A 26926-nucleotide genomic window follows, 5' to 3' on the forward strand; every position below is an offset into this window, starting at 1 on the left:
GTACCCTATTGGAAAGGGCTCCTTTGTTAGTGATGGAGACTAACCGAAGCCATGTGGCCGTATCTGAACGACAGAAATGTGGATAGGCCCCAGAGGATGCAGGAGGAGGAACCGGGAAATTGTCATCATGATTTCTAATCGCAGCCCCATCCACACAGCTGCTTCCTCCTTCTCCCTTGTAGCACAGTTTTCTCTGTTTCTGCCTGGAGAAATCCACCCAGCCCACATCTCCTGTAGGGTGGTCCAGCTACCTTAAAGAGTGATCTCTTTTTGCACCCTAACTCTATATTCTCAGGGAAGGCTCTCTAATGAGCCAACCTTGAATCAAATGCCCACCTTTGTCAGTCAGAGGCAGGGGGCAAACATGGCTGTAAAGAGTCACCTACTTTTGCAGTTCTTAAAGCAGAGGGCTGAGCAGCTAACCCAGGAGGTACCCCCTACAGCCACCCTGAGCTTGTCCTACACTGTCTAAAGCACCTGAGTGACCCAGCATCTCTGGAGCCACCACATCCTCACGGGCTGCCAGCCTTGTGAATGGACAGCCAGTCAGTGCACGAGGGTGGACTTTGAAGGTCTGCCCTGCTCAGTCCTAATGCACCCAGATTTATATGTGTTCCCTTGAAAATTACTAAGAGTGTAGTCAGTCCCATGAGTACATGCCAGAGACTCAGGCTCTCGCTGATATGATTATACCACAGGGAAAAGCCACATTTAAAAAAAAAAAAATCCCACAATAAGAACAAAACTACTTAGAGGCACTTATCATAATGAAGCTGCATTAAATTACAACAAATAATTGTCCTCTTGAAGGAACTCTGCCGATAAAAAGCTCCCGTTGGTAGAGGAAGGCCAGGAATGTCAGCACTGAAAGAAGTATCAGTCGTCTAATTTAACGGGCTCACTTGACTGATGGTGAACCAGCCTCCAGGGGAGAAGGGGCTTGCCTCCGTGTCACTACTAGCCAGAGAGAAAGCCCTGGTTAGAATTAGCTCTCCCAAGTCCCTGGTCAGTGCCACTATTGTCTCCTCTCTCCTCCTGCAACAGTAAGTAAAGCCAAGAGAGGGGGTAATTAAAGCAGGTCAGGGAAAAGAAAAGACAGAAGCAAAGGAAAAAGGCAAACAAACTCAAACAAGCAAATCAGAATGTTGTAGTGAAGGAATAACACCACTATTGTCTCAGAAACCAGCCTGGTATATAGTAAGCGCTCAGTGAATCGCCGTTTAACCAATTGCTAATTGCGGGTGCACAGCCAAGCTCATCATTTACAAACAGTAAAGTCTCTCTCGAAAGGACAACAGCCAGTTACAAGAATATCCCATAAGGTTATTTTCTCATTGCTTCTTTCACAAAACAGTTGTGCTCTTTTGTGTATGAAGACGAAGATTAACCAACTCTTGATGGGGTGAGAGGTGAGGTTTTTATTCCGAATCCCCATACAGTTCTGGAATCCATAGTGATTTAGGAAAATTACTTGTGGGAAGTTTATGATCTCTTTGCCAAGATCTCCAGTCTTCAACATGCAGGCCCAGAGGGGCCTGGGGAGAGGAGTTCCTGAGTCTTCCTCCCCAGACCCTGTAACTTGAATTTTGGTGACTATGATATTGTGATTTTTTTTTTAATGAGAAATATGTATTTGGCCTATGTCCTTGTTCCTGGCACAGAGCTCCCAAAACCCTTGGAATTTCCTACGATGAGAGAAATAAAGGTATCTTATTATTTAAATTAGGTGACTGGAAATCACCGAGACTGGGGGCTGGCTGTCAGAGGGACCAACCACTCATTAGAGGGTTGGAACTTTCAGTCCCACCCAGACCTCTGGGGCGGGCAGAGGGACTGGAAAATGAGTTCAATCACCAGTGGCCAATAATTTAAACAGTCATGCCTACGTAATGAATCCTCCATAAAAGCCCAAATGGATGGGGTTCAGAGAGCTCCTGGGTTGGTGAACACGTGACGATCTGGAGAGAGTGGCACACCTGGAAAGGGCATGAAACCTCAGCACCTTCTCCCCATGCCTTGCCCTGGGCATCTATTCCAACTGGCTGTTCTCAAGTTCCTTTTATAATAAAATGGTGATTTAGCAAGTAAGATGTTTCTCTGAGTTCTCTGAGCTGCTCTAGAAAATTAATTAATTAACCCAAGGAGGGGGTCATGAGAACCTCCATCTATATCTGGACATCAGAAGGACAGGTGACATTGGCATTTGAAGGGGGGGCATGCAGTCTTGTGGGACTGAGCCCTTAACCTGTGGGATCTGATGCGATCTCTTCATAGTGAGTGTTAGAATTTAGTTGAATTGTAGGACACCCAGCTGGTATCTGAGAATTGCTTGATCAAAAAAAAAAAAAAAGAAAGAAAGAAAAAAGCACACACTGGAATTGGGGATAGAACTGTGGTGACCTTCCCAGAGAAGCTTCGGCAGGGTCAGCAGTGCAGAGGGACAGCTGCTCCACTTTAGCTGAATTAAAATAGAGACAAATCCCCAAGCCTGTTCCAGCTGGTTGGTGCCACTGGAATCATGGGTTGTTCGGTCAAGGTGAGCTAATTGATGAGCTGAACTGGCCAGAGCTAGACATGTACTAGAAAATATGTCCATGAAATTTAATATAGTCGACCTCTGTATCTGCATGGTCTGATCAGCAGATGGGGAACCTATGGATAAAGGGTGGGGACATGGGGCAACAGTACTACGCCTTTTATTGAAGGGTCTTGAGTGTCCAAAGATTTTATTATCAGTGGGAGGAGGTTGGGGGCCTGGAATCAATGCTCCCACTGGATACTAAGAGACTGTATATCCTTTTTTTCCAATGAGAAGAAATGTCAACTAAATCCTTTCGGTACACACAAATTCCACTGTCCTCTAACCAACCTTCCTTCGCTTCTCTTCCTATTAACTTCTACTGGGGGAAGCTTGGTATGGGTAGAATATCAGAAAATCAGTTTCTCTCCAAAACCTAAACAGGATACAGGCTAAGCTCTCATGCCCAATCACCACATTTTGCATGTCTGGGGACCAAGTCTGCAAGTGCGGCAATGACAAGGAGGATCACACCATTGGGCCCGGTCCTGTCTCATTGTGCAGAGACATTTAGCACAGTTGGGCTTTAAGCGCACAAAAGAGGAAGTTGCAGTCAGCGTTTTGTCAGGCGCCCTGGAAAGAGCCTTCTCACTCTGATATCTTGCTCCTAACTTCCTGGGTCCCATCCCACTGACAACTTCTTTTAATTAAAGCACTGAAGCATAGTAGAAAAGTTCTTAACACTGAAAGAGAGAGGACCCCGAGGGAAAACAGCTGTATCTCGATGGGCAAAGAGAAGAAGGGCCAGAGAAAGGAGGCCAGCAGCCACGGGAGGTGAGCCCACGAAGAGTGGGAGAAGACAGGGCTGAGGGGGTGATGTCATGAGTCCACCCAAGGCAGATGGAAGAGTGTGGGTGCCAGGAGTCCTCTTCTATGCAGTGTTGATCACATCTGGCAACCCTGGAAGGACCACTCCCAGCAGAAGAAATACATACAGTATGAGAATTACTAGAAATCTCTGACTCTCCACAGCCTCGGTGACAGGGAACCATGGCAGAAGCCACCTGTGCTTGGTGATTTCCATACATTCCCTCAGTCTGTTTTTTCCTGCAATCCAGTGAGAGGGCTACTATCAGCCCCACTTTAGAGACTGAAAATAGTATCAGAAGAGCTTTATAGTTTGTAATCTCATTGATTCCAGGTGCTCAAGGGAGAAGCACTTTCTCTTTCTTGTCATCCACAATAAGAAGACAGGAGATGCTTCTAAGTTCCATAAAAACTCTAGACCAAGTTCCAGCAGCCACAATCCAGGACCACGACGCCAGCCTCTTTCTTTCTGACCGTGCGCCAGGCCAGCCCAGCCCATTTGTCCCAGATCTCCAGTCTGATGGTAAATCTTTCAAGGACTCTGTCGGCCCTCACCACCCCTGCCTTGGTTGGAATTGCCCTGTCCTAATGTCAACTTCTGTGCCTCAGGGGTTGAGGCGTGGGTTCTTTCATGCCCTGAATGCTCCTGGGCCCCTATTCATACTGGTTCCCTCCCTTTAGAACTCAAAGGGAGAGGCAACATTTGCCGAAGCCACCAAACAAGAGTTATACACTCTTCCCAGGAAAATGGGAAGCTCCTTGTTTTACTGGTTCTGTGATTTCCCGGACAAGTTTTCTAAGTCTCTTTTCTGCAAAATGAAAATAATAATAGTATCAAACTCATATAATTTTTATTAATTTAAATAAGATAATGCATGTAAAGCACTAAGCATGCACATGCTAGACAAATATTATGTTAAACGTTGCTATCATTATCATTCACCCACATGTGCAAAAATAACGTTTTTCAAGTGACCCTCTGCAGAATGAAGATCTGCATAAAAAGTCTTTGTCTCAGTCGACTCCTGTTGCAGCTAGAATCTTCTTCCAGCCAAGCCTGCTCTCTTCTACACAGGTACCAATTAATGGTCCCAGCGCCCTGGCTACATAAAGAGCTAATGCCAACCTTTCAGTGCATTGAAGTCTCAAGTTTATTCTGCATATTGATGCTCCTTGTCTTTCATTTCTCTCTGACTCCCCTCCACATTCACACATACACACCAGCTACTTAAAAAAGAAAAAGGCTTTCAGAAGACAGTAAGAAATATTTAATGTAATTCCTGTTCTAGTCTCATGATCACTGATACAGAGAAGTGTACCGGAGCAAATGTTTAAACCCATTAAAATTAAATAATGCATTGCCTGTGTCTCTGTATTGCCTAGCACACAGGGGTCTCTCAAAAAGGTTGCCCACACTTTCGTAGTTCAAATCCTGGTATAACAATCCCTTCGTAAGTGAGCAGCATCCCCTGTGCATTCATTTATCTCCTAGAAAATAAGTCCCTAGCAATTGTCACTTAAACCTGATTAGGATGGGGAGATGAAAGGAAACCAGGATTTTAATAGGCTGGTGAGCTTAAATGTGATTCTATCGAACACACAAAATCATTAGCAGATGTGAATGTGACTGATGGAATATTGCATCAAGAGTTGTTAAGAAAAGGGCTCGCTTGGCAGTGTTCATTTCTGGAAAAGCCGTTTAAACTCCTCTTTCCCCACACCTCTCCTCCTCAGTTACCCAATTCAGTACTTGATTTGTTTTCCCACTAAGATATAGATACAGGCAGAATCATTCATTCTACCCAGCTTCTACTGTGTCCCTATGCTGTACCCGGAACTGTGTCAACCACTGGAGACATAGTGATGAAGATGCCATGGTCCTGCATTAAAGGGACTCGTGGTGGAATGCACGGCCACACAAGTTAAGGGCTGTAACACAGAGCGAGGGGATGTGGGCGCCGACCGAGAAGGAAGGGTGCTGTTGACTTGGGCTCGCTGGGAAAGCATTACAGACAATGCATTTCAGAAGAGCTTTTAGAGCTGAGGAGTTCACCAGGATACAAGGGGTCTTGTACATGGAAAAAGAGTAGAGATTTGAAAGAGAGAAAGTGCTTAGTGTTTTCATAGAATGGCAAGCCCAACAATAAAGTTAAAAGGAAAATGATTTGTTGGGTTTTGTATCAGGAAGATTTTTCCACAAGTAACAAAGTCAGACCACCAGTAGCTTGAGCCATGAAGACAATTATTGTTTACTTCACAAAAATCTATGGGTTCTGGATGGTTCCAGGGGTCATTCCATGGCTTGGTTACATCATCAGATACTCCGGTTCTGACCATTCTTCTCTTCTCCCATCCTCAGAGCACTGGCCTCCCGCCGTGGTGCTTGTCACCCCACGATGGTGGTTGCCACAGTAGCAAACATCACATCCTCATCTGGTGTCCCAAGAAGGAAAGAAGAGGCAGGAGCCAAAAGGATTCTTTTATCAGAAAATAAAAGCTTTCCAGACCCAAATCCCCCAGCTCACTTCGTCTTAGCTCTGAAAATAGGTTATGTGCCCAATCCCATACATAAGGGAGAATCTGAGGATTCAGGAAAAAGTCTCTGGTAAAGGAAAATGGAATGTCCATGCCATTGATTAGATCAATCCTGATTCATCTCTGAGGAAGGACACATGGTCGGGTCAGTAACTAACAGGGCTACACCTTTTTATTATTAATGCTTGAGACACACAAAAAAAAACAGCGTAAAGAATAACAACTCGGGCTTCCCTGGTGGCGCAGTGGTTGAGAATCTGCCTGCCAATGCAGGGGACACGGGTTCGAGCCCTGGTCTTGGAAGATCCCACATGCTGTGGAACAACTGGGCCCGTGCGCCACAACTACTGAGCCTGATCGTCTGGAGCTTGTGCTCTGCAACATGAGAGGCCACGACAGTGAGAGGTCTGTGCACCGCGATGAAGAGTGGCCCCCGCTCGCTGCAACTAGAGAAAGTCCTCGCACAGAAACGAAGACCCAACACAGCCAAAAATAAATAAATAAATAAAATTAAGAGGGAAAAAAATAAAGAATAACAACTCATCACCCAGCTTTAAAAAATAACTCATTGTCAACATATAGTTTCTTCCAAGGTTCCTTCTCTTTCTTCTTTCTATCCAGGATGGAACTGTCCAGATTTTGCAGGTTTTTCATTTATTTGCATTTCTTTTTTCTTTCCATATATATTTCTCCCTGTTCAATTAATAAAACTGTTGTCTGTATTGAACTTTCTTGTAGATATCATACTGCAAAAATTCATTTGCAAATTGCTTTCTTTTGATCAATATTATGTTTGTGGAATTAATCCATATTGATTCATGTAGCTCTAGTTCATTCCTTTTCACTGCTATGTGAATTCCATTAGAGATATGACAATTTATTTCTCCTCTGGATTGATGCTGGGAAGTTGCCAGTATTTTACTATTATAAACAATACTTCTATGATTATTATTTTTCATGTCTCCTAACATATATATGTGTGTGCATACATAGGTATACATGTGTATATGTGCATATACATGTCTGCATATATGTGTGTACATATATATGTATACATATGTGTGTATGCATGTATGTGTGTATATATGAATTCATCTAGGATATATATCTAGCGGTATATTTCTGAGCAATAGTGTATATGTATCTTCAACTTTACTGTTGCCAATTTCCAACAGCAGTAGATAAGAGGTCCTATCACTCCACACCCTAACAAAACTCGGTCCTGTCAGACTTTTCATTTTTGCCAATCTGATGGTGTGAAACAGCACCTAATTTTAGTTTTAATTTGCATCTCCCTTATTAATAATTAAGTTAAGCATCTTTTCATGTGTTTATTAGCAATTGATGTTTCCACTTTAGTAAATTATATCTTAACTCTTTTGCCTGTTTTTACTAACCTGTTTGTCTTTTTCTCTTTGATGTAGAGAAGTTCTTTATGTATTCTGGCTATTAATTCTTTACTTCTTCCTAACTTTTTTTAAAGGTATCTTTTGATGGACCAAAAAATTTTTTGTTTTAATGCAAATTGAATTTTTCAATTTTTGCTATGGTTTGTGAGTTTGGAACATTATGAAATTCTTTTTTCCATCAAGTTCATAAAGATGTTTTATTTTCTTGTAAAAGCTTTTAGATTTTTATATTTCAGTCTTTCTACAAATAGAGTTTTAACCTATACGATGCTAGGGATGTCATTGTATTTTTCTCAATAGTAATAACCAATTGCCAATAAATAAATAATGTTGATTCAATAGTGTCATTTTTTCCCTTGAGCTGCAGTGCCAGCCAGTTATGCATGGAGTGTGTCTGGGCTCTCCATCCTTTGCCAGTGATCTACTTGCCTGTGCCAATACCACACTGTCCTCACCATAGCTTCGTGATCTGTCTCGAGAGCTGGCAGGGAGAGTCCCCCACCTTGTTCTTCCCTCTCAGAGGTCTGTTAGCAGAGCATGACATGTGGGGCGCCCCATTCCCATCCAGCTCCCTCCAGCCTGTCTACGCAACACTGGCTTCTTGCTTGACTCCGTAACCCACTAACAGCCTCTCTTTCCTTTCAGTTTGCACATTCAGCTACGGGTGGGATGTTCTGTACTCCTTCGAACGGAAAGACTCGCTTCCCATTTGAAGCCGCATCTGAAGACAGACAGCCCATTAGCAGACTTGCATTTGGAGGACAATTCCAGGGTCGTAACTAAACACTGCCTGACCACGTTAGTGAGCACAAGGGAGGAAAAGGAAGGGCTGGTCTGCTCGACTGCTGCACACATCCCCTGGGGAAAGTGTCAGCCACACCAGAGCCAAGGAAAGCCAGTGTGCATGGGCTCCGGGAAAACTGATGTTTTCCGGAAGGGCCGGGGCTTGGAATACAGGTGTTTTAACCTGACTTCTGTTTCCTCCTCCTCTCTTCATAGACCACCCCCAAGCCCACTTGCACTCCCTACCCACGCACACCCACCTCCTTCTTTCACCTGACAGGGTGAAAAAGAACTTTTGACTCTACCTCTTCCAGGCCTCCTGGGCTGTCCAAACTCTCAGAATCGAATTTAATATTCAGTTTTTCTCTTTCCAGTTTCCCACCACTGATCTCAAATCTCTTATGGAATTCCTAATTTTTGTTTATGTATTTCTAAGTGCATTTATATTTGTAAGAACCTTCAAAAATGTTTTAGGGAAAGGTGAAATCTAAATATATGTCCTATTTTACAGAGAAGGAGTTGCACCTCAGGGAGATGAAGCAATGTGTTCAAGAATTTGTGGTGTATCTGGGCTAGAAGTAGTCGTTCTCCTAATGTCCACGCCAACATCCTTCTCTTCTTCAGTCTCCCCCCAACTCTCCCGGGGGCCTTCCGGCTCATAGAACAAAATCTCCAGTGGCCAATTGGGCTGACGAGGACTTACTTGCTAAGGGATTTCCAGGAAACCACAATGAAGCAGAACCTGGCTTCAGGGAACTTGATACCCAGGCTGTGTGTGTGTGTGTGTGTGTGTGTGTGTGTGTGTGTGTGTGTGCTGTGTATACCCACTTTAATAAAGTGTGTATCTGAAACTCTGCAGGAATTGGTGGCCCCGTCATGCCAATTCCTTTTTAATGCCTAAACCCTCAGCACTCCCCCTAAGGTACAGAGTTTTAAAAGCTGCTCAGGAAAAGGGGGAAAAAATCTTGACACCATCTTAAAAGCTCTATTCGCTCAGCAAGAACCATCATTTTTCTATCAGCACAGAGACTTTGCCTAACAAGCACGGGCAGAGGCCCTGTCCAGAAGGCAGAAGAAGGAATTTCAGCAAATTGTGAGTTTCTTAGCGCAGGTGAGGACGGGCCAAAGGACCGGCTCAAGGAACTTAGAAGCCGCAGGAAGACTCTGCAGGAGGGCAAGAGGGTCAGGCCTGATTGACACCAAGGCCTGGGTGGGCCTTTCTCACTCACATGTGCAGATGCCCAGGAGGCCCTACCCACAGGCTCTGCCCTGGCAGCTCTCACACTTGAGCGAGCATCAGAACCACCTGGGGGAATTCCCTGGCGGTCCAGAGGTTAAGGCTCCGCACTTCCAGTGCAACTTGTTAAAGCAGATTGTGGCGCCGACCCCAGAGTCCCTGGTTCAGTGGGCTTGGGGTGGGGCCCGGGAATTTGCATTCCTAATGTGTTCCCAAGAAAGTGATGCTTCTGGAACAGGAACCACACGTGAGAACCATGGCTCCACTCAATTCAGTTACACATGGAAAGACTCTCAAATACATCATAGGCGCCGGACGCTGTGGGGACAGTGAAATAAGGTGGTGTTTCCAAAACCCAGTTATTCAAAAAAAGAAAAAAACAAACAAAAACACCCAGGAAGCTTGAAAACATACAGACTCCTGGGCTCCTCCTAGAAAATACGGAATTAGTACGTCTCTGATGGGATCAAGGAATCTGCATTTTTCAACAAGCTCCCCAGGTATTTCTTATGATCATGAAAGTTTAAGACAGACTTGACTTAAGGCCTGGTTTTCCAAAAAGCCCAGAACTTCTACCACAAGAAAGGTCTCAGAGTAACCCACTAGTTTTCCCACTTCTGTTACCTATTATCCGGCACAAATTACTCTAAAATGAACTGGCTCTTTCCCGTAAAAGATCTCGAATAAAGAGCCCTGGAATAACAAGGGAGAAGATAAAAAAAGGAGTGAGACCAAGGACAGGTGAAGTTTAGCAGGCCTGGATGGAAGGCATGAGATGCTGAGAGGGGTCCGGGGGGAGTGGGGTAAATTGCAAAATGGCCACAATACTTTACAGATCCTTCCACAGAGAGGTAGAAACTATTTCTTCTCCACTTCTTGAATCTGAGCTGGACTGTGACCTGCTTTGATCAACAAAATGAGGCAGACTCATTCTAGAATGCATCTAGAATGTGGCATGACACGGTCAAAAGCTACTCTAACCCTTCACAAGCCAGCAAGCCCCAGCTGCAGAGCACAAATGCCTGAACAAGATGGGCTGGACCAGAACTGTCCCGCCAAGCCCAATCCAAATTCCCTGCAGGATCCTGAGTCAAATGAATGGTGTTATGTTAAGGCACTAAGTTTGGGGTGGTTTGTTACCGAGCAAAAGTTAACTGAGACAGGAAATATCCAGGGAACCCTAAAAATCAATTCCATCATTGGAGCATTTTGCCTTAGGCCAGATCTAAGTATTGTGCCCCTGCTGTATGATAAGGCCACCTTCTGGCTTCCTCACTCCCCAGCCCCTCCGCTCAAAATTCAAAGCTTTTCACTGAGCAGCGGACAGGAAAATTCAGATCCTTCTAACATCTCAGCTTTGCTCACTGTCCCATTGCCCTGAACTCCATTTAGATGGGAAACAGCTGCCATTTCACCACTTGCCTCCGTTGCCATCTAAGAAGGTAAAGCGAGTCAGTCCCCTCTCCACACACATCTAAGGAGCGTCCTGCCACATCCTGGGGATAACTGAACCCAAGAGAACTCTCTGTGCTCCAGGCATTCACACTGAGCTAACTCTTAGCAAACAGGTAGCTGAGAAGCAGGTAGCCAGGTGATGGATGGAAAACAGTAAACAATGGCCCAGGGGCCTGACAATGGGCCTCCAGCCCTGCCTGTTCTCATTGGGAATCTTGGGTAAGCACTTACCTCCTTGCATTCTAGGAATTCAGTGGCTGGATATGATCACCAACAAGTTGCTAATGATCTGGAGAACAGGGGATGAAGCTCAGGTAAGAGATCTGGGTCACAGTTCGGAGAGAGCTGGCTTTGTAGAGGTGCAACCTATATGGTCCACAGGACCCTAGGTTCAAACAGCCCCATGCTTGGTTTAATACTCAACTGTTGCCATCTTTAGATGCTTAATAATTTTCTCCTGGAACCTGGGTTCTGTAAGTGAAGGAGGATGGGACAATGGAACATGCACGTGAGCAGAGATAAGCACACTATGTGTGTCAGCCTCTGTCCCTTGCTGCCACATCGCCAGACAGTTTCCATGGCTCCCCATGAGCACAGAAAGCCGGTGGCCCATGATGAGGGGACTTTAGCAAGACTCACATCTATGACTGATTGGGGGGTCGCTGCCAGCCCCAAGAGGTCATGCTTTCTGTTCAAACTAGAACTTGCTCCAAATGAGGCAATGAGCTCTAAGAAACATGAACAACCAAGGAAACTGCTATGGGTTGAACTGTGTACCTGCCCCCCAAATTCATGTGCTGGAGTCCTAACCCCCGGACCTCAGAATGTGACCTTATTGGGAAGTAGGGTCATGGCAGCTGTAATTAGCTACAGTGGGGTCATACTGGTGTAGGGTGGGCTCTAATCCAATATGACTGGTATCTTTATATAAAGAGGAAATTTGGACACTGACAGGTACACAGGGAGGACGGCATGTGAAGATTGGAGTTATGCTGCCGCAAGCCAAGGGACCACCAGAAGCTGCAGAGGGATCTGGAAAAGCCTTGTCTAGAGCCTTCAGAGGGAGATGGCCCTGCCAACACCTTGATCTCAGACTTCTCCCTCCAGAGCTGTGAGACGATACATTTCCGTTGTTTAAGCCCCTCTGTTTGTGGTACTTCGTTACAGCAGCCCTAGCAAAGTAAATCAGAACCCTGCTATATCCTCTCTTCCTCCTGCTACTTCCCTTTGTTAGTCAACCACAGATGCTGAAAATGATGACACAGAAGGAAAGGGAAAGAGAGGCAACTCATAATCCCTTTTCCTTTCCGTCCTTCCTGACTGATTGTCAGCCAGAGATAGAGAGTGTTGGTGGAATGTGCATGTACCAAGAAGTGAAATTTAAAACAGCTTTAAAACAGCTGGGTTCATTTTGTGCAGCACTTCTACTGTCCCAGTAAGAAAAAATATATATATATGTATGTATTATATATATATATATATATATATATATATATATATATATATACGCACGTATAAGCTGCAAAATGTTTTTGAGTTATGTAATTTGGGTGATTATATTAGTTAAATACTCTTATGTTTACATTTAAAAGAGGCATTGCAAAATATAAAGAGGAACAGTAAAAGTGCTATTAATAATTAAATTTAAAATTTTTCTTTACTTAGAACAACACTAAAGAGCAAATGTTAAAACACCATCACAGGTTGAAAAAGAGACCATAGAAGAAAGGAAAAAGTTTTATATTGTACCACCTTTAACAGCACTTTTTTCCTGCCTTTTGAAGAAAAGGACCTGCATTTTCATTTGCACTGGGCCCTGCAAATGACATAGCTGGCCCAATTCTAGAATTAGCCAGGAACGGCAGGCAATGATATTTCTACTCAGGTACTCTGAACTTTTGGCTTTTCCCCAACTCCAAAATCTGGATCTCTCTGATATTATTTCTTATAGCGATTTATATGCACATAGCACACACAGATTTTACATAATCATAGTGCTTGGGTGTGCAAAAAGTCACCTTTTTCATGTCTCCATAACTGATGCAAACTTAGTTCTTGGGATTCCATTTACCACTGATGGAGGAAAAAAAAATTGCCAATTCAAGGAAACTCAGTGACTTTGGGGTGTGAATTCAATCAATTCAGGATACTGTCCCTGTAAACTCACACACACACACACACACACACACACACACACACACACACACACCCCTCCCCAGGGAGGGATTAAAATCTGGGAAGAAATTCCTGGTTCCTTACTAGCAGTCATCCAGCTGACTGAGAGGTACAGTTCCCTTTCGGTCCTCACCCACCTACAGATGTAGCTGAAATGCGGGGCGCTCTCCACCCTCCCGTCCACACATCTCCTTCTGCATCTCTTCATGCTCGCAGAGAAGCCCTTCCAGGTCCAGGAGGAGGCTGCCTGCTTTTACTCTAAAGGACAGAGTTAAGACTTTGTGACAGAGAATGAACAGCCCACAACCAAAAATACTTACTATCTGACTCTTTACAGAAAACATTTGCCAAACCCTGGCCTAGACACACTGGCTGTTACTTCTTCTTTCTGTTATTTCAATGCAGCAGATATTCTTTTCTCCTGTAGTAAGTTTGCTGCCTCCCCAGGAAGCAAGGCTTAATTCCTCTCTAATTTGCAGAACCCCTCAAACTTACCCAGGGTTTCCATCCACCCCTCTAGGAGGACAGGGCATTTGTCCATGTCCCCAGATGGAAATCCATCATTGTCTTAACCCTGGTGACATTCTCTCTGATCACCCTTTCCCACCAACAAGCCATCAGATCTTTATTACCTCTTTGGAAGAAAAACTGATTTTATACCATCATGCATTGGCCACATATATTAGTTATCTACTGCTGTATAACAAATGATCCCAAAATTTAACAGCTCAGCAGAACGAAAATTGATGATCTCACGGTTTCTATGGGTCAGGAAACTGGACATGATTAAAATGAGTGTCTCTGCCTCAAGGTCTCTCCTAAGATTGCAGTCAATCTGTCGTTGGCCTGGCTGCAGTCATCTCAAGGCTGGACTGGGGGAGCATTTGCTTCCAAGCTCCCTCACGTGATGTGGCAGGCCTCAAAAATCCTGCTTCCAGCTCACTTACGTGCGCCCCTCCACAAGGCTGCCTCACGACGTGGCAGCTGGCTTCCCCCAGAGCCAGCACACCGAGAGAGAGTGAGGGACAGCTCCCAAGATGAAAGCCACTGTTCTCGAAGTGACATCTCATCACTTCTGCCATATTCTATTCTATTCAATCTAATGTGCTGTATTCCATTTAAAGATGTGGCCTTAAACCTACCACATCACTCTAAGGCTTACGACAAACTCTGGCTGCAAAATACCTTTGTCAAAAATAAAACCAAAAGACAAAGCTCTTGATAGCCTGGGCTATCAAGACAATTGTGTCCACCACTATCCCTCAAATTCCATTCAGATACTTGTTTGAAAGCCATTCAGAGATGCCTTAATGATCTCCTTCATCCCACTCCTCCCCTGGGGGCAATAAATACTTTGTGACCAAAAAAGAGAGGAAAAAAAAGAAAGAAAGAAAATAGTGAAAACCAGAAAAGGAACCAGGAGGCAAAACCTTGGTTTTTATCTTCCGATTTTTGTCCTACCATATTTACTTGACAAGGCATTTTGAATGTCTGAAATCCATCTGTTCAGGCAAAGAAATCAAGCAAATAAGAGGAACCAAATAAATGGGGATAGGCAGCTCAATGTGCCATAAATACTCCAAGGTCCCGAGCACATGACTATGTGAATAAACATTTAGATCCACATAAATATAAGCAAGTCTTTCAGGAACAGATCGTTGGCAAACACCAGCTGAAGGAAATCAAAGTCGCTCTTCAAATAGAGCCCATTCTTTACCTATGTTGTACTTCCTTCTCTCTGGCTGGTCCAGACTCCTTAATCCCACATCTGCAAAAGTTTCACAACGTCCACTGTGAGATCTCAGCCTTAATGAAGACTAAAGTTAAGTGATCTTCCAGCAATCAAGAAGATGAGAAAAATTTCTTCATTTTCCTCCTTCTAAGAGTAAGTAACAATTGTATGGAGGTTCCTTAAAAAACGAAAAATAGAGTTACCATATAATCCAGCAATCCCACTCCTGAGCATATATCCAGAAAAGATGAAGCTCTAATTTGAAAACATACACGCACCCCAATGATCACAGTGGCACTATTTACAATAGCCAAGACATGGAAACAACCTAAGTGTCCATCAACAGATAAATGGACAAAGAAGATGTGGCATATATACATATATGATGGAATGTTACTCAGCCATAAAAAGGAATGAAATAATGCCACTTGCAGCAACATGGATGGACTTAGGGATTATCATACTAAGTGAAGTAAGTCAGACAGAGAAAGACAAATATTATACAATATCACTTATACATGGAATGTAAAAAATAGTACAAATGAACTTATTTACAAAACAGAAACAGACTCACAGACATAGAAAACAAACTTACGGTTACCAAAGGGGAAGTGGAGGGAGGATGAATTGGGAGTATGGGATTAACAGAGGCACACTTCTATATGTAAAATAGATAAACAACAAGGATTTACTGTAGAGCACAGGGAACTACATTCGATATCTTGTAATAAACTATAATGGAAAAGAAATGAAAAAAATTATATATATATGACCGAATCACTTTGCTATACACCTGAAACTAACACAATGCTGTAATTCTGTTTCCTGTGCATATGTTATCACTTACTTTGTTAGACACTTTACACGCATTATCTCATTTCTTATCCTCACAACAACCCTGCCAAAGAAATACTGTTATCTCTTTTTTTTCGGATGAGATAAATGGCTCAGAAAAATTCACTCATTTTCCACAGGTCACACAGCTACAAAATGGGGAGTCCAGAATTCAAACCCATATCTGTCTGAGTCTGACTGCATTCTCTTCACAGTATTACCATTCAAGGTAACACACATTTTCCTGGAGCAGCCGTTATCTACAGAGATTTAGGGGGAATATAATTTTCATATTAAAATAAATTATTACATATAGGAAAAATTAATATGCATTGTAAAGATCAAATAAATGCCATGCTTTTTGGTCTGTGGGTTTGGACCACACGTGGAGATCTCTGGGGAGATGGGTTTCCTCTTAGCTGCACTTGAAGTTTCCTCCATAAGAAAGTTCAAGAAGCCCAGCACTCAGCCCTGCCTCCCTAAAAGTAAGCAAACAAAAAGCTAAGCACAGCAAGACATCAGATAAAGTTTTTTGGGTTTTTTGTTTTCAATACAGTCTTGATTCCTTGTGGAACTCTCTCAACACAGCAACTACTGTACCAGTGAAAATGGACGGTTGCTTTTCTCATTCCTGTTCCGCCCCACCTTGCCTGATACGATCCTGTTGAGATCCTTACAGGGGAATGAGATGTTTTGATTTGTTTGCTGATTTCAAAGGCAAATCCCTGGGAAATACCACAGCAATTGTGTTCTAATTCACCTGAGTCAATGTTTTGACTTATTAGAAAACAATCTTTGCAACAGGAGCAAGCCGTGCAAAAGACGTAGAGATCAGGGAGCCGAGGGGCCATATAGAGACACCCGGGAAGTTAGTGATGTACTTCCCTTGAGATGTACTAATGTGTCTTGTTTTAAGAGAAAACTGAAGGGAGCAACATGGGGCCATTTGGAAGAGCACAACTCAGTAATTAGGTTCCATTCATTGAAAATTTGGACCTAGCCTGAACTAACAGACAACTGCCATTCAGAGAACGATTATGTGCCACAAATCTATGCATGTGGACCACATCTATTCCTCACAACAACTCTTTGGGGTAAAAACTGTCATTCCCATTTTACACTTGAGTAAAATGAGGCAAAATGTCCAGGAAGGTCCCTCAGTCACTGAAGTAAAAAGGAATAACAGAGCTTCCAGGTTGGTGAACACACCCCGGTGCTGGGAGGTTGGCATGCCCAGGGAGCTCCTGGAGACACCCTCTTCCCATATACACCTCTCCCACCTGGCCATTCCTGAGTGGAATCCTTTATAATACATTAGCAAACATTTAGTTTTAAAAGGTAGCAGAGTAAAGCTTTCAACTGGAGCCTGGTTCTTCATGGCCATCAGTCACAGTCACGTGCTATACCCCAGAAATTCCCTTATAACAGTCATCACATTCTAATTTCTGATGTAATTGGAAATCTCCCCCGTCAGAGGTTTCCATACCCTTGGAAGGTCTGGGGAAGCAGCTGACTGAGTTCATAAACCCAGAAGTTCCAGGGCCATGGGGGTGATTCCTAGGAGCTCACCCAGAAGCTGTTACAAACTTCACACCAGCATCTGCCCACACTTCTGCCCACAATTACCCAAGGATGATAGCTTCGTCTTCTCTTTCACTTTCCAAATCTCACTCAAGTGACTCTGACTGGCTGAATAGAACCCAGAACAATATGAGGACAGGAACTGTGAGGTAAGTCCCTGCTTCTTCCCCAAAGCACAGACGAAAATGGACAAAAAAGCAGCAAGGATGCTGAGCTGATCACAGCCAATCCAGCCAAATGCTATATCGTCTATGCATCACCAATTTGTAACTCCAATTTATACTCCTGGGACGATTAAAAGAGTTTTTTAATGGATGCCATTATTGTACTATGAATCTATTGCTGCATACAAACCACCCAAAACTTAGTGGTTTAAAACAACAACCATTTATCTGGCTCACAAGTCCCTGGGTCAACAAGCTGGGCTGTGTGCAGCTGGTTGCTCTCATGTGTCTGTGGTTAGCCTCCTTCCAATAAGTCAGATGGCTCTGGTTGTTGGCTGGTGGTTGTCTGGGGCCACATCTCTCTCATCCTTCAGCAGACTGGCCTGGGCTCATTCCTATGGAGACTGGCAGGGTTCCACCAGTGAGAATAGAAGCTGCAAAACCTCTTGATGCTCAGGCTCAGAACTGATACAACGTCATTTCGGCCACATCCTATTGACCACAACACGTCACTAAGCCTGCCCACGCTTAAAGGTATGGAAACAGCCCCATCCACTGATGAGAGAAACCTCAAAGTCACATTGAAATCAGGGATGCACACAGAGTGGAATGTGCAATTTCTGCAAACATCTCCAGGACTTTATCCAATAATTTTGGGAGTGAGGTAAATAAAGTTCAACACGTTCTCATAAACCCCTTGCAGGTCACTAATGCACTAAAGTGCATTATGTGTGGTATCCCGACAAAGTCCTTTGGGTTTTGTGTGTCACGTGGGCTTGGTGTGCTGAGAATTGACCTTGGGAAACACCACTCTCCCGCTGTGAAGTCCCAGCCAGAATCCAGGAAGGTATCTGTTTTCATAGTTTAGAGGATAAAATGCAATAATAGGGCAGACATTTTTGTGGGGAAGAATGTCTTGTTTTATAGTAGGGTTAATAGGGGAAATAAAGCCCCATATAGTCCCTCAACTTTCGGTTTCTAAACTGGAAAGACCACAGTGTGTGTTCCAGCAGCCTCCCTGAAGTCATTAGTGCTTCAGAGCCAGCTGAACTGTTGGATAATAATGATTCTTTGCACTTATAGATTGCATTTCCTCTGAGGAGTACCAAGTAATTTACAATCACTTATTAATTAATCCTCAGCCCCCACGAGATGAGGATGGGTTATTATGTGTCTCTGACAGATGTGTGAAGTGGCCAGAGGGAGACCAAGTGACACTAAGCTTCTGCCCAAGGTCACTGCGTTGTCAGACTCACTGGACACCGTCACAGCTCCGCCAGCCTCACCATTCATTCTGCAAGCCTCTCCCACAGAAGTACTGGAATTCCTCGGGGCTGGTTCCAGCCATTTCAGAAAAGTCTGAGTTTTTCAGATCAAACGTGAGGATTTTGCTGTTCCATTTTGTGTGTTTTGGGGGGAGGGGGAGGGTCCATTTTTTTCCTATTCTGTTTTGGTTTTGGTGTTGATGGGCACAGTTTTAGGCCTACCACTTAGGTGTCCAGGAAGAGTTGGTTCTAAGTGCATTACTTTTGCATTTTGTTCAGACACGTCACTTACGCAGGGAGAGCGTGCATTCTCCCAACTGAAAGGGGAAGCATAACAGCTCACAGAGTGTGAAAGGAGGTCTGAGAGAGGAGGGGAGAAGCGAGCGTTGCCTCTACCAGAGCCTCGTATTTTCGCAGCAACGTGCAGTTAGGAGATAAACGCAGATTTGCTTTTCTACACAGACTGCACTTACACCAACTCTCAGAGAACTAGAGTCCACTTCCATTAGCAGATGAACGCATCCACAGAAAAAGCTACGAGCTACAGAAGAGTCTTTGAGTTTACTTTCAGACATCCTTTGCAGTTTATTTTCAAACGGATCTCTTACCTGAATATGTGTTTTTCCACACATACAAACGAAACCAGCCAGAGTGGGTTTGTTTTTGTACAGGGAAGCAAGAACCAGTCACATCTAAAGAAGAGCTACACTGTACATCAAAAACTCAGAAACTGTGAGCCAAACACCTCAATGTTGAGGCCACGAAAGCCATAGCCAGCCTTCTGAGCCTTCTAAGACCAGCTGTAGTCATTGCTGGCACATGAGAAGAGACAGCTTGGATGACATAAAATCCCAGGGGCCACGAAGGAGTAATTAAGCATGGTGACTTCCAGGGTCAGTTCAATGGAAGAAAGCATTGTAATGTCTGGAACTTTGAGGAATACTCTTTGGACAGGATACAGTCAAAGTTAGGCCAACTGATGGAACTCCTTCCTTCCTCCCTCCCTCCCTCCCTCCTTCCTTCCTACATCAAATGTTTGTTGAGCATTTCCTTTGTTGAAAGCCCTGTTCTGGGACTCTGGAGGGATGTACCCAAAGCCAGCAGTCTCAGTAGAATATTCAATGACCTAATTTTCTTGAACTCTCTCCCACTCCCCTTCAGGCCCGCATGCCCTTTTGCTCTGCCTGGGTGTGAGTCCCATTCCTGGCAGATTAGGACGTAAAGCAGAACTCTGTCTGAGGAAACAATTGAATAAGGCTTCCAGAAAGACCCAAATTCTCCAGGTCTCAAAGGAAGGGGACCATGACGGTAGAGTTCCAGTTAGCAGGGTTGCCTTTTGTGGGAGAGAGAAGTGGTGTTACCCACGCATCCAGGTAGTGGTAGGATCACCTCAGCTGCCCGGGTCGTAAGCAGAGCTGGGCACAGGACGAGGGGGCGTGCCATCGCGTCAGGCGACTGGCCTGCACTTGCAGCTCTGGGCTCCTATCAAGAGGTTCCTGCTGGACAACCCCAGCACACACTCATACTTGCTCATTTCTCTCTTCTTTTTTGTCCCTGGGTTCTGAGGTTGATCTTGTGTATCTGTGTATGACAGGTGACTATAAGTCCTTACATGTGTTTTCACTCAGTAACTGCTCATTACTGAATGAAATTTATTATCTTCAACCCATCCTTTTCCCTCCCATCTGCCCTCACCTACGAAATTCTCTTGATTATATTCCAAAGCCATGTTTGACTGGCTCTGATCTCATCTCTACCGCTGCATGGCCCTGGGTTAAAGATTTAGCTTCTGAGTCTGGTGCCTTGCATCTGATATCTGTTTTACAGGGTCACTGTGAGAAAGAAACAAAATAACTTAGGTAAAGCACTTGCCACAGAGTTGACAGCAAATAAATGTTCATTCTTTTTACTTCGCCTTCCAACCTCTTCCCCTGTGCTCCCAGGCAGTTTGCTCAGACAACTATATTTGACTTAGGGGATGGGCTGCTTTGTATAAAAGTTAGTGACAGGGCTCCCCTGGTGGCACAGTGGTTGAGAGTCCGCATGCCGATGCAGGGGACACGGGTTCATGCCCGGGTCCAGGAGGATCCCACATGCAGCGGAGCGGCTGGGCCCGTGAGCCATGGCCGCTGAGCCTGCGCGTCAGGAGCCTGTGCTCCTCAACGGGAGAGGCCATAGCAGTGAGAGGCTCGCGTACCGCAAAAAAAAGTTAGTGACAACTAGCCCTTTAAACTGATGATGAATAATTTAAAGAAAAGGGAAGTAGACTCAACATTGACTAACAAAGGTAATAAAGACAGAAACAAGAGGCACAGCCTTGGGGGGCCGGGGACGTGGGGATAAGACAGGAATCATAACTGATCTGCATATGCACAGTCACCAGGAAGTCAGAAACTGTCATTATTTATTATCAAACTCTATAATTTATAAAATTTGTTTTATAAAAATACTTACAAAAACATTGATCAAATCAACACAACCATATTTTAGAAGGTAATCTTCTAGAAATTTACCAAGCAAGAAAGTCACTCTATATTTAAGGAGACAAAAGGAAATGACAGATGATGATAAAACAAGTTGCTACCAAAAGGGGATACAAATGTGATACAAAAGAACCCAAGAGAATAAACATGTGATGTTGGTAAAGGATTTGCTTGCTTCGAGTAGATCCTTGAGTAACTGCCAACATCCATCTATGTGCAAACTAATAAAATATGTACCACATAAAGTGCAAAGTTTGGCAGACATCTGTGAAATAGCAGCTAGTGGATAATGAATTAACACATGCTCTGGAGAAAACGCCATTTTTTCTGACCTATTTGTAAATGAAGGATACAGAAGAAGATCCTATAAGAAGCAAAGAAAAATTCTACCTCTTTACCAGAATAGTCTATATCACAACCAGGCACCTAAGCCACAAAAGCCCCAGAGAAGGACTAGCCAGCCCCTAAATTGTCCATCACCCCCTCCCTGGGACCAGCTGGAGTAAAACCAGAAGCAAATCTTCAAATATCCTCCAGCTTTGAGCCCTGCTCAGCACAACAATATTCCCATAATTCCATGCTCTTAGGGAAAGAAATTACATTCACCTGCGTTTTATTTTGAGCCAAATACCCTTCGGGCAAATCAAAAAGAGATGAGTATTCACTGCTCCCCTCGTCCCTCAGCAATGTCTTATGGCTTAATTAAGACAGTAATGACTCTGGGGACAGAAAACATGTTCGAATTCTAAGCCAGCCCCAGCCTAGCATGCTCCCTCACCAGGCAGGAATCAGGAAAAACTGAGAGCAAGCCCAGCTGAAGGTCACCACACCAGGGGGAAGGTGACTCTTCTCCAATTTTAAAAAGAGGAGGAAAAAGCATGAGGCAGCAGCCGTTGGTCCACAGAGCTGTGTTCGTATTTGACCAAGGAGTCAGGGCCACGCAGATTACAAATGTCTGCACACAAGTAATATACTAGGTAGGCAGTGGGAACCGAAATGGGATGTCCTTTTTGGTGTGATGATTGGGACACAAAGACACACAAAGACACACACACACACTCATCAGAAAATATTTTCTTTAAAGCAAAGTCCACAAATGAAAAACTATGATTTTTCTCAGCAAGTTCAAACCTTTCTAACCTTCTGCATTAAAGACATCGTGTGACAAATCAGAGCAAGCCCACCCCGTCCCACTAAGAGGTGCACGCCAGCTTCTGGTGAGAAGACCTTCAAGCTTCCCAGAATGATAGATGGTGGCGGGGTTACCACTCTAGTTACCAGGCCTAGTGTCAGGATCCACAGAAGCCCCCAAACTCCCCTCTTCATCTATCATTGACTACAACGTAGTAAGACAAACAGAACAGATTTCATTCAAATCAACTGCACAGTTGGGAGACAGTTTTCAATTTTATTCCATAACGAGGGTGGCTTTATTGTTGTAGCTACTGAAGGAATACAAAGTGGCCAGATTTCTGGTCCATAAAAAGGCCAGTGTTAGAGTCTGGAGGAATGTGAAGTTGAGAAGAGGAACTCTTCTGCAGATTTATGTGTAGGTAAAGTTAAAGCACAAATCAGGGAGAGTGGACGCTTTAATATGGCTCTTCTTTAGCGATATTTATAAAGCCTTTGAACTGAGCCCAACCATTCAGAGCTGATACCGTGCAGTGTTCTCAAAAACTTATCAAATATTAAAAACCCTATTTTGCAGAAAAACAACACTTTGCATGTTGGAGAGACAGAGTCATAGTTAAGCAAACTTCCCTTTGTTTTCCACCAAGAGAAATTCAAGCTTTTTTTTTTTTTTTACCTTTTACATTGGATGAAAGAAGATCTTTTGCTTTGTTGCAGAATCAGTAAGAAACTGGCAACTTGGAAATGTGTATTGCATTCATCCTGCACTTCCCCTACAGGATGGCAGTGTCTGAGCACTTAGGGAGCACAGTCCTGGGGACTGGGTCGGCTATAGAAAAGGCTGAAACAGGTCTTCCGGTCTCCAGAGGCTGCCAGTCTCCTGAGGCTTCTGGTCTCCAGGGGCTTCTGGTCTCACTCTGTAGGAATAAGACAGGCAACCACAGTGAACGTCTCTGTGGTCTAAGATTATCGGAGAAAGATTTCTGAAGAAGGCAGGAGTTTAGCTGAGCCTTGAAACAAAGGGAGCAGGTAGATAACTGTTTCCTATTTCCACTTCTCTGCATCTACTATTCCCTCTACCTGGAACTCACCCATCATCTCATCTTCTCTGAAAACACTATTTTTCCTTGAAGAATCCCAAAGTCTAAAGTCAGGGCGTCTTCCCACCAGCCCCACCTCTCAGCCCACCTCTTTCCTTCCTGTTCCCTCAAGTCATTTAGTCTTTGCAAATTCCGTCAGTTACGCAGTAAGCATTTTGACAGAGAGCTGGGTTGAACACAGGACTTCCAGACCTGGGGGCAAGATGAGATTGTCCCAAGGTGGAAATGCAGACCTCATGCTTCCCGTAACAAGATCCCATCAGCCAAAGGCTGTGGTGTTGAAAATACATGCTACGTATAAAAAGTAACTTGCCTTGAAATTTTTCTTGAAACTAGAAAGGTTGTCATAAATGCTCCAGAGAAGGTGGATTTTATGTGCTCTAATTCAGATTCCGTTTACTCAGGGGTCAGAGCCACTGAAAACCTTGACAAAAAGATAATCAGGCCACATACCTCTCTGAGGACTCTTTCAAACTCCCTCTAACAGGGTGGATTAAGGATCTGGAGGTATTCAGAGGGAGGGAAAATTCTATTGTGGAGACAGATGTGTCCAGGAAGGCTTAGTGAAAGACGTACAGTCTTAACTTAGGTCCCAAAGGACAGAAAGGGAGAGAGAGGTGGAGAGGGGTCAGGAAGGGTGTCTGGGAGGGGCAGGAATAGCCTAAGTTAGGATGCATCAGTGGTCAGGCAGGGAAGGAGCTGTACGTGAGGAGGTGGGGCTGCTGCTCAGACTTTGCAGGGTAGGACCCAGCTCATGCTAACAAGGGTGCTTTTCCTGAAAGCAAAGGCTACTGATGACCTTTTTTCTAGGCATCTTAGTCGGGTGCCACCAAGTCTGACCCAAAAGCCAGACTCCAAGCAGGATGTGGGAAGAGGGGTAGGCCAAGTAGTAGAACAAAGGTGAAATCCAGCACTTGGATCTAAGGTTCAAGGCATTCAGTTCAGGGGCGAGGAGGAGTCTGGAGCCATAGAAGTAAGGGAGTCTCTCTCATAACAGAGAGAGGTCACAGCGGCCTCTGCACGCTGCATGTAGAACAAGCCTGGGAAGTCAGACGGGTTCCATCCCATGAGCCACTTCTGATGAAATCATAGTAACTGCCTTGGAGGGCTGTGTTGCCAAGGACCCACACTCCTCACTGTAGCCTGCAGAACTCTCCCGGCGGCAGCCCTGTTCACCTGTCCACCTGCATTTCCTTCTTGCCTCTGCCCTCCCCTTGGCTCACTGTGAGGAAAAACATCCCCAGAGTCACCTCTGTCCTTCAGTGGGACCAATATTGACACAATGCTGTCTGAGACATTCCCACTCCTGAGGGAGCTCCTGCAGGGACTGGAGGACCTGTCTGTCAGGGAAATTGTAACCCTTGAACATTGGATGAGAGAAGCCCTCATGGAGTTCTTCCAACTCTGACCTTTTAGGATGTAATCAAAAGGGAACTGCCAGGTCCCTGTGTCACACTCAGCTGTCAAGTGGATTAAACAGGACTAAAAAGATGGCACTTTGAAAACCCAAAGCACCAAAACCAAAGAATTAAATCAGTGAAATATTAGTGGGTTGTACTTGAAGATAAAATTAAATACTTAATATTTGTCTGTTGCATACCAAAGCAAATTACACAAAGTAACTCATAATGAAATATTTAATTAGCTGCTCTGAAATGAATTTGTTCTCAAACCATTAATCTAATTAGCACCCACAACTTCCCTTTCGCAGCACTTGCCTCGTTTATGTATGAGGCCGGCACACAGCTCACGTTTGCCTACTTACGTATATGTATATCTCTAAGAGCCTCCTGCTTGTAGTACAGACTATTTCCTGCTCCCTTGCCTCCCGTATTTGTGGGTAACATTCATTATCCACAAAACAAAGAAATTGCTCCAAATGAGTAACATTTGATGTTTCAAAGTGCACAGTGAAGGGGCTATTTTTTCAACATGCATTGCAGATGTGGCAGCTGAATGCATGTGCACACACAAACTCTAAATGAACAGCCTGCATAATAGTGACAATTATATGTTGCAATATGTTCCGTTTCTGCTAATCAACTCAGGAAGCTCCAAAGAGGGGGGAAAAAAAGATTGTCGTTTTGTTCTTTTAAATATTGCAGCTTGTGGACTCTACCTGCTTACTGATAAATTTGACATTATTGAAAAAATACTGAAATAAATTTAGAAACAAAAATTATTCCCACTGAAAAATTAGATAATTAACATTTTGAAGGCAGCCGGAATGGGGAATAGCTGAGAGAATACCAGTACAATACTGCCATCTAGAGGCAACTATGGGAAGCTACAGCTTAAAAAAATTTTTTTTTCAGATTGCTTTATTCCAGAGATGTAAAATAAGCAAAATAAAAAGGTTTGCTGGTATATCCGATAAGGATAGGAAAAGGAGGCTTGGAATTCTAAAAACTAGATTCATATTATTCTGACATGGCTTAAAGCGGAGCTCTCCAAACTTTTTTCACTTCTCTGGACCCTGGGGTGTTTGGGAGGCTGAAAAGGAGGGCAGGGTTGCTGATCTGGCAGAGAGGGCTGTGACCAGGCCTGCCAGGAAACTGAATACATGAGTGGGGCCAGGCTTAGTAATGCCTGTTCTTCCTTTTTTGTTTTTGCATTTGTTTAGGGCGATCTGAAAGTTTGTATGTGAAATCTCCGGATGTTTTAACTTGGCAACTTAAAAAAAAATTTAACTGTGCAGTGCGAATGAAACATGTCTGCGGGACAACTTTGGCTCAACGGCAACAGGTTTGTGACACTTGGAATGAAAAAAAATATATTACTGGTGAATCCTGACCCAAGGAGAAAGGAAGAGAGAACCTAGGAAGTTGTTGCCAGCTTGGAAATGTATAAAGAGGGATTGGGGGCCACACCTAGAAACTCTAGCCCAGTCACATGGGAAGATAAGAGTCTAACATAACAGTAGCCTTAGCTCTCCAACTGTAATTCATGGACTTCTGTGAAAAGGACTTAAGGAAATGTGCACAATCTTGCAAGTGCAAACACAGTAAGCTCTTTCCCCACCTCATCACACAGGGGAAAATCATCCATAACGCTGGTTTCTCTGAACCCTGGTTACAGCTGAGAAAGCTCGTCACAAGAATTGTGACCCAGGAAATGGGAGACACCCTGGCAAAGAAAGGAAGGAGAAGAAAGCTTACCAAAAAAATACCAAAGGCAGAGAGAAACTGTCAAAGAAGAAAAACATGGGGCTTTCATTTTGATATTGCTTTCAATCATTGCAATGAACAAGTTAAAAGTCATAACTAACTATGGCCACAGTATCAAATAACTCAAAGAGAGTAAAACAAAAATGGTATACAAAGTGATGCCAAGCTCTGCATGTGTCTCTATGGAGCAAATAAACGTTGGCAGGTAGAGAGTGAAGCATCAGGCAAGCTGGGATGTTGCAATTGATTTGCACTCTTCAGTTATCCTGTACTGAGGTGCTCTGTGTGTTCTGTGTTTTCCCTCTGGATAAAATAATCACAGGTTTATACTGTCACAGAACAAAGAGAATCATGATGTATGTTTCATGATTTATTAATATTTAGCTGATTCCACACACTTTTGCTAAACAGAGGAGTGAAGGAAGGACATTTCAGAAGTGTGTTCACAAGAACCCAGGAGGAAGCAGGGAGGCCAGGGGCACAGTGGTCA

The sequence above is a fragment of the Phocoena phocoena genome, chromosome 5 (genome assembly GCF_963924675.1).
Source record: "Phocoena phocoena chromosome 5, mPhoPho1.1, whole genome shotgun sequence".
Taxonomy (NCBI): domain Eukaryota; kingdom Metazoa; phylum Chordata; class Mammalia; order Artiodactyla; family Phocoenidae; genus Phocoena; species Phocoena phocoena.